The 7,344-nt window shown below is 53.0% G+C and overlaps 2 non-coding genes across 2 annotated transcripts in view; both read left to right on the top strand.

The window, feature by feature from the left end:
- The first annotated feature begins 5,510 nt into the window (after positions 1-5,510).
- Positions 5,511-5,665, top strand: LOC126301208 (5.8S ribosomal RNA). Its single transcript, XR_007552974.1, has one exon. It is a non-coding gene; the product is annotated as a 5.8S ribosomal RNA (ribosomal RNA).
- Positions 5,666-5,853: 188 nt separating this feature from the next.
- LOC126301186 (large subunit ribosomal RNA) overlaps positions 5,854-7,344 on the top strand; it is a 4,203-nt gene continuing 2,712 nt past the window's right edge. The window contains exon 1 of the ribosomal RNA XR_007552968.1: positions 5,854-7,344. This exon is cut by the window's right edge and continues 2,712 nt beyond it. This is a non-coding gene — a ribosomal RNA (large subunit ribosomal RNA).

Genomic DNA, 7,344 nt, shown 5'->3' with positions numbered 1-7,344 from the left:
GGCTACAGTTCTAACGCAGTTCACAACCAGCCACTGCAACGTCGTGGAGCTGCAATCTCCAGCAGGAGCTATTATTATGATCAACACATACTTCCAATATGGTGATGATATTGAAAGACACCTAGCTCATCTCACCACAGCTATCACGGCGTTGCGGGGGCGGAAAACATTTGTGACTGCCGATATGAATGCCAAATCCCCCTTATGGTACAGCGGCACCAGGGATCCCAATGGAGAGAAGGCAGAAGAAGCCATCATGGCCTTGCAGCTTGTAGTGGCTAACAAGCCAGGCAACCCTCCGACCTATGCGGCGGGAGGGGGCCAAGGCACAAACATCGACGTGACCCTGGCTACGCCAAACGCAGCATACCTAATCCAGCAATGGAAAGTAGTTGAGAATGCCACTACAAGTGACCACAATCTCATTACTTTCAACATAGGAGATGGCGAGAGCCGCTGGGCCATGAGGTGGGAAATACAATACAATTACAATAGAGCCGACTGGGAGAGACTTGCTGGGGAGTGCGACATTCCTCCGATATCAGAAGGTGACGACCACAGACACTTTGACGTTGACAACAGAGCCGAAGAACTGGTCTCAGTAATAACTCGAGCAGTCAAAGCAGCCGTACCTACTAGGAGGAGGGCCATGGCGGCCTCTCCATCACCATGGTCTGCTGAACTAGAGGAGATGCGCCGGTCGGTCAGAAGGCTCAGGAGGCACTACCAGCGCAGTGTCGTCTGGCAAGAAAGACAAAGATGGCTGCAGCTTTACCGGGAAGCCAAAGATAACTTCCAAAAACAGCTACGGGAAGTTAGAACAAAAAGTTGGGAACACTTTGTTCTGAACCAACTAGCATTAGACCCATGGGGAGTTCCCTACAGGCTTGTCCGGGAAAAGATCCGTTCTCCGATGGAGCTTTCAACCGTCAGGCATGGGGACCGGATGACGGGGTCTTGGCAGGAAACTGCTGAGGTCCTTCTCCACTCCCTGTTGCCTGATGATACAGCGGATGAGACAGATGAACAACGGCAGCTGCGGGAGAATAACAACAATGCGTATGAAAATGATATGGCAGTCTACCCATTCTCAGAAGAGGAGGTAGCTGGCCACATAAATTCCCTGAAGAGAGGAAAAGCTCCTGGGCCAGACGGTATTGTGGCGGAGGTGGTGCAATTCCTGGCCCCCCAGATAGTCGCCCCTCTAACTCATTTATATAACGAATGCCTCAGGCAGAAAAAGTTCCCTCGAATATGGACGAGGGCAAATGTGGTAATCATAAAGAAAGGGGCTGACAAAGACCCAGCAGAAACCAAATCTTATAGACCTATCTGCCTGCTTGATCTGCTTGGGAAGATTCTGGAGAGACTTCTGGCTGATAGACTGGCTGCACACCGAGTGCTGTGCGGAATGAGCAACAGGCAGTTTGGCTTCAGGTCTGGACGATCGGCATCTGATGCAATCGCCCTGGCGGCCGAGGTCTGCGGCTCTACCCCGTACAAGTACGTTGTTGGCATCATGGTGGATATAAGTGGCGCCTTCGACAACCTGTGGTGGCCTTCGCTCTTCTCCTGCTTAAGGGAGAAGGAGTGTCCAGGGCCGCTATATGGCTGTCTGAGGAGCTATTGTGAAGATCGGGAGGTCTGGCTATCATCTGCTAGCACAAGAGTAAGGAAAACTATCACCAAGGGATGTCCCCAGGGTTCCGTACTGGGTCCGCTGTTCTGGGACATCCACATGGAACCCTTACTAGATACATTACAACAAAGTGACGAAGTGCTGGAGGTGATAGCCTACGCAGATGATCTCCTCCTACTGGTCGGCGGCCGTAGCCGAGAGGACATAGAGCCTAAGATCGAGAGAGCAATAAACACACTCCAACTGTGGTGCCGCAAGACAAAAATGACAATTTCACCGGCCAAGTCTACCTATCTTCTTCTAAAGGGACAATTAGCTCGTAACCCAACTGTTAGGATAGATGGATCACCAGTTCTCCGGCGACGTGAGACACGCTATCTAGGTATCATCATTGATGAAAGGTGGACTTTTAGTAGACACATCGAAACCGTAACTCAAAGAGCTTTACAGGTACTCAACAACCTCATCTCCATTGGGCATAAGCGGTTTCATCTTCCACCACATCTCATCAAACTCTATCATAACAGTATACTAACATCCATAGTGGGTTACGGATCCGGAGTCTGGGCACACAGGCTCACGAGGGTGGTGCCCGCCATGACAGTGAGGAGAGTGCAGAGAAATATGATCCTGAGATCAGTGGGGGCATACAGAACTACACCGGGAGGAGCCCTGTTAGTTATTATGGGGCTTTGCCCCCTGGATATCAAAATTCGGGAGCAGGCCGCTTGGTACTGGACTAAAAAGGGGAATTTGGAAAAAACCGAGGAAATTCTGGGCAGCAGGACAGAAAACAAAGTAGAAATTAGGAAAAAAGGGGAGCTGCTATGGCAACTTTCGTGGGAAACCGAAGAAACAGGGCGTCGTACCTTTGAGCTCCTACCAGATGTTAGGGAAAGGATGGAAATGTCACATTTCGATCCATCCCGGGGACTCATCCACTTCCTCACTGGACATGGACCGTACTCGACATATCTATGTCGATTTGGTAAAAAGGCGACACCTGCGTGTGACTGTGGTGTTCCGGAGGGTACTCCTGACCATGTAGTCTACGAGTGCCCCCTTTTCAATGATGTGGCCTCTGTACTGCGGGACCAACTACCACACAACGACACTTTTAGACTAATCAGACATCGCGACACTTTCGACATCATAAACAAACTGGCTAACGCGGTATCTCAGAAAGTCCTAAAGGACTACCTGAAAGACCTATAGTAGCACAAAAAGAGATAAACCAGGACACAGATAGAGTTTGATACCCTACTCCCAAACCGCCTGGGCGCGGAAAGGCCGACTTCCTCAGTCTGAATCCGCCGCGCCACAGGATTCTGGGGGGGTGGGGTGCAGCCTTACCAAACCAGACAACGCACCGGACTTGACATTAGGATAAGTTAGTTGTAGGACTTAGTTTTTAGATATTATTATTAGTAACCTGCAGCGATTACCATCTCGGCCTGCCCAGTGTCAGGGGCACGCTCATTGGGGTTAGCTCAATGAGCAAGGCTCTATAGTAGGTTTATATAAATTAGCTGACACAACTGTAACGCTGCAGGATTAGTAACTAGTCTAAAGATTAAATGTTTGTAGTAGACTAACAATAATGTTGCCCATTGCTTACTGTTTCACTTATATACTAACTAGTTACTACATAGAACTTAGAATTAGCTGCTAATTATCCTTGTATAACTAACTTGGCCCACTAATCAAATAAGGCAGTGGGCTAGATGTAAAATTAACATTGTTTATGGAAATAAAGAATTTTTTTTTTTAAAAAATAAAAAAAAAAAAAAACAGAGTCCCGACCAGAGATGGAAGGGACGCTTTTATTAGATCAAAACCAATCGGATTGGCTTGTCTGGTCCGTTTGCCTTGGTGACTCTGAATAACTTTGGGCTGATCGCACGGTCCTCGTACCGGCGACGCATCTTTCAAATGTCTGCCTTATCAACTGTCGATGGTAGGTTCTGCGCCTACCATGGTTGTAACGGGTAACGGGGAATCAGGGTTCGATTCCGGAGAGGGAGCCTGAGAAACGGCTACCACATCCAAGGAAGGCAGCAGGCGCGCAAATTACCCACTCCCGGCACGGGGAGGTAGTGACGAAAAATAACGATACGGGACTCATCCGAGGCCCCGTAATCGAAATGAGTACACTTTAAATCCTTTAACGAGTATCTATTGGAGGGCAAGTCTGGTGCCAGCAGCCGCGGTAATTCCAGCTCCAATAGCGTATATTAAAGTTGTTGCGGTTAAAAAGCTCGTAGTTGGATTTGTGTCCCACGCTGTTGGTTCACCGCCCGTCGGTGTTTAACTGGCATGTATCGTGGGACGTCCTGCCGGTGGGGCGAGCCGAAGGGGTGCTTTCGCGTCCCGAGGCGGACCCCGTTTAAATCCTACCAGGGTGCTCTTTGTTGAGTGTCTCGGTGGGCCGGCACGTTTACTTTGAACAAATTAGAGTGCTTAAAGCAGGCAAGCCCGCCTGAATACTGTGTGCATGGAATAATGGAATAGGACCTCGGTTCTAATTTGTTGGTTTTCGGAACCCGAGGTAATGATTAATAGGGACAGGCGGGGGCATTCGTATTGCGACGTTAGAGGTGAAATTCTTGGATCGTCGCAAGACGAACAGAAGCGAAAGCATTTGCCAAGTATGTTTTCATTAATCAAGAACGAAAGTTAGAGGTTCGAAGGCGATCAGATACCGCCCTAGTTCTAACCATAAACGATGCCAGCCAGCGATCCGCCGCAGTTCCTCCGATGACTCGGCGGGCAGCCTCCGGGAAACCAAAGCTTTTGGGTTCTGGGGGAAGTATGGTTGCAAAGCTGAAACTTAAAGGAATTGACGGAAGGGCACCACCAGGAGTGGAGCCTGCGGCTTAATTTGACTCAACACGGGAAACCTCACCAGGCCCGGACACCGGAAGGATTGACAGATTGATAGCTCTTTCTTGATTCGGTGGGTGGTGGTGCATGGCCGTTCTTAGTTGGTGGAGCGATTTGTCTGGTTAATTCCGATAACGAACGAGACTCTAGCCTGCTAACTAGTCGCGTGACATCCTTCGTGCTGTCAGCGATTACTTTTCTTCTTAGAGGGACAGGCGGCTTCTAGCCGCACGAGATTGAGCAATAACAGGTCTGTGATGCCCTTAGATGTTCTGGGCCGCACGCGCGCTACACTGAAGGAATCAGCGTGTCTTCCTAGGCCGAAAGGTCGGGGTAACCCGCTGAACCTCCTTCGTGCTAGGGATTGGGGCTTGCAATTGTTCCCCATGAACGAGGAATTCGCAGTAAGCGCGAGTCATAAGCTCGCGTTGATTACGTCCCTGCCCTTTGTACACACCGCCCGTCGCTACTACCGATTGAATGATTTAGTGAGGTCTTCGGACTGGTACGCGGCATCGACTCTGTCGTTGCCGATGCTACCGGAAAGATGACCAAACTTGATCATTTAGAGGAAGTAAAAGTCGTAACAAGGTTTCCGTAGGTGAACCTGCGGAAGGATCATTACCGACTAGACTGCATGTCTTTCGATGTGCGTGTCGTGTCGCGCAACACGCTACCTGTACGGCAGTGGCCGTGCGCCGCGTGCGGAACCACGCGTGCCTCTCAAAACTAGCGGAAGTGTTGTTGTTGTTGTGTGGTACGAGCGCTGAAGCTCTGGAGCGGCTGGCCTGCGGTACCTGGCGCCTGGCGCCGGTTTTGAATGACGTTCGCCCGAGTGCCTGTCCGCCCCGGTGTGGAGCCGTACGACGCCCATCGGCTGTGAGGCCGTTGGACACAAAAAAATAGTGGAACAGGGGCCGTCAGACGCCTCAGTCCCGCAAATGCTACTGTCTCGAAAGAGACAGTGGGAGACTGAAAAGGAAAAGATCACCCAGGACGGTGGATCACTCGGCTCGTGGGTCGATGAAGAACGCAGCAAATTGCGCGTCGACATGTGAACTGCAGGACACATGAACATCGACGTTTCGAACGCACATTGCGGTCCATGGATTCCGTTCCCGGGCCACGTCTGGCTGAGGGTCGGCTACGTATACTGAAGCGCGCGGCGTTTGTCCCGCTTCGGAGACGTGGGAGTGTCGTGGTCGCCTGTGTGGCCGGCCGCGTCTCCTCAAACGTGCGATGCGCGCCCGTCGCCTGGCGGTTCGCATACCGGTACTTTCTCGGTAGCGTGCACAGCCGGCTGGCGGTGTGGCGTGCGACACCTCGTACAACGACCTCAGAGCAGGCGAGACTACCCGCTGAATTTAAGCATATTACTAAGCGGAGGAAAAGAAACTAACAAGGATTCCCCCAGTAGCGGCGAGCGAACAGGGAAGAGTCCAGCACCGAACCCCGCAGGCTGCCGCCTGTCGTGGCATGTGGTGTTTGGGAGGGTCCACTACCCCGACGCCTCGCGCCGAGCCCAAGTCCAACTTGAATGAGGCCACGGCCCGTAGAGGGTGCCAGGCCCGTAGCGGCCGGTGCGAGCGTCGGCGGGACCTCTCCTTCGAGTCGGGTTGCTTGAGAGTGCAGCTCCAAGTGGGTGGTAAACTCCATCTGAGACTAAATATGACCACGAGACCGATAGCGAACAAGTACCGTGAGGGAAAGTTGAAAAGAACTTTGAAGAGAGAGTTCAAAAGTACGTGAAACTGTTCTGGGGTAAACGTGAGAAGTCCGAAAGGTCGAACGGGTGAGATTCACGCCCATCCGGCCACTGGCCCCCGCCCTCGGCAGATGGGGCCGGCCGCCCGCGCGGAGCAATCCGCGGCGGGGTCGTGTCCGGTTGCCTTTCCACTCGCCGCGGGGTGGGGCCGTTCCGGTGTGCGGTGGGCCGCACTTCTCCCCTAGTAGGACGTCGCGACCCGCTGGGTGCCGGCCTACGGCCCGGGTGCGCAGCCTGTCCTTCCGCGGGCCTCGGTTCGCGTCTGTTGGGCAGAGCCCCGGTGTCCTGGCTGGCTGCTCGGCGGTATATCTGGAGGAGTCGATTCGCCCCTTTGGGCGCTCGGGCTCCCGGCAAGCGCGCGCGGTTCTTCCCGGATGACGGACCTACCTGGCCCGGCCCCGGACCCGCGCCGCTGTTGGCTCGGGATGCTCTCGGGCGGAATAATCGCTCCCGTCAGCGGCGCTTCAGCTTTGGACAATTTCACGACCCGTCTTGAAACACGGACCAAGGAGTCTAACATGTGCGCGAGTCATTGGGCTGTACGAAACCTAAAGGCGTAATGAAAGTGAAGGTCTCGCCTTGCGCGGGCCGAGGGAGGATGGGGCTTCCCCGCCCTTCACGGGGCGGCGGCCTCCGCACTCCCGGGGCGTCTCGTCCTCATTGCGAGGTGAGGCGCACCTAGAGCGTACACGTTGGGACCCGAAAGATGGTGAACTATGCCTGGCCAGGACGAAGTCAGGGGAAACCCTGTTGGGGTCCGTAGCGATTCTGACGTGCAAATCGATCGTCGGAGCTGGGTATAGGGGCGAAAGACTAATCGAACCATCTAGTAGCTGGTTCCCTCCGAAGTTTCCCTCAGGATAGCTGGTGCTCGTACGAGTCTCATCCGGTAAAGCGAATGATTAGAGGCCTTGGGGCCGAAACGACCTCAACCTATTCTCAAACTTTAAATGGGTGAGATCTCCGGCTTGCTTGATATGCTGAAGCCGCGAGCAAACGACTCGGATCAGAGTGCCAAGTGGGCCACTTTTGGTAAGCAGAACTGGCGCTGTGGGAT

Source organism: Schistocerca gregaria, unplaced genomic scaffold, assembly GCF_023897955.1.
Source record: "Schistocerca gregaria isolate iqSchGreg1 unplaced genomic scaffold, iqSchGreg1.2 ptg000045l, whole genome shotgun sequence".
Classification (NCBI taxonomy): domain Eukaryota; kingdom Metazoa; phylum Arthropoda; class Insecta; order Orthoptera; family Acrididae; genus Schistocerca; species Schistocerca gregaria.
The sequence above is the reverse complement of the archived record's forward strand: the minus strand, read 5'-3'. Positions and strand labels throughout refer to the sequence as shown.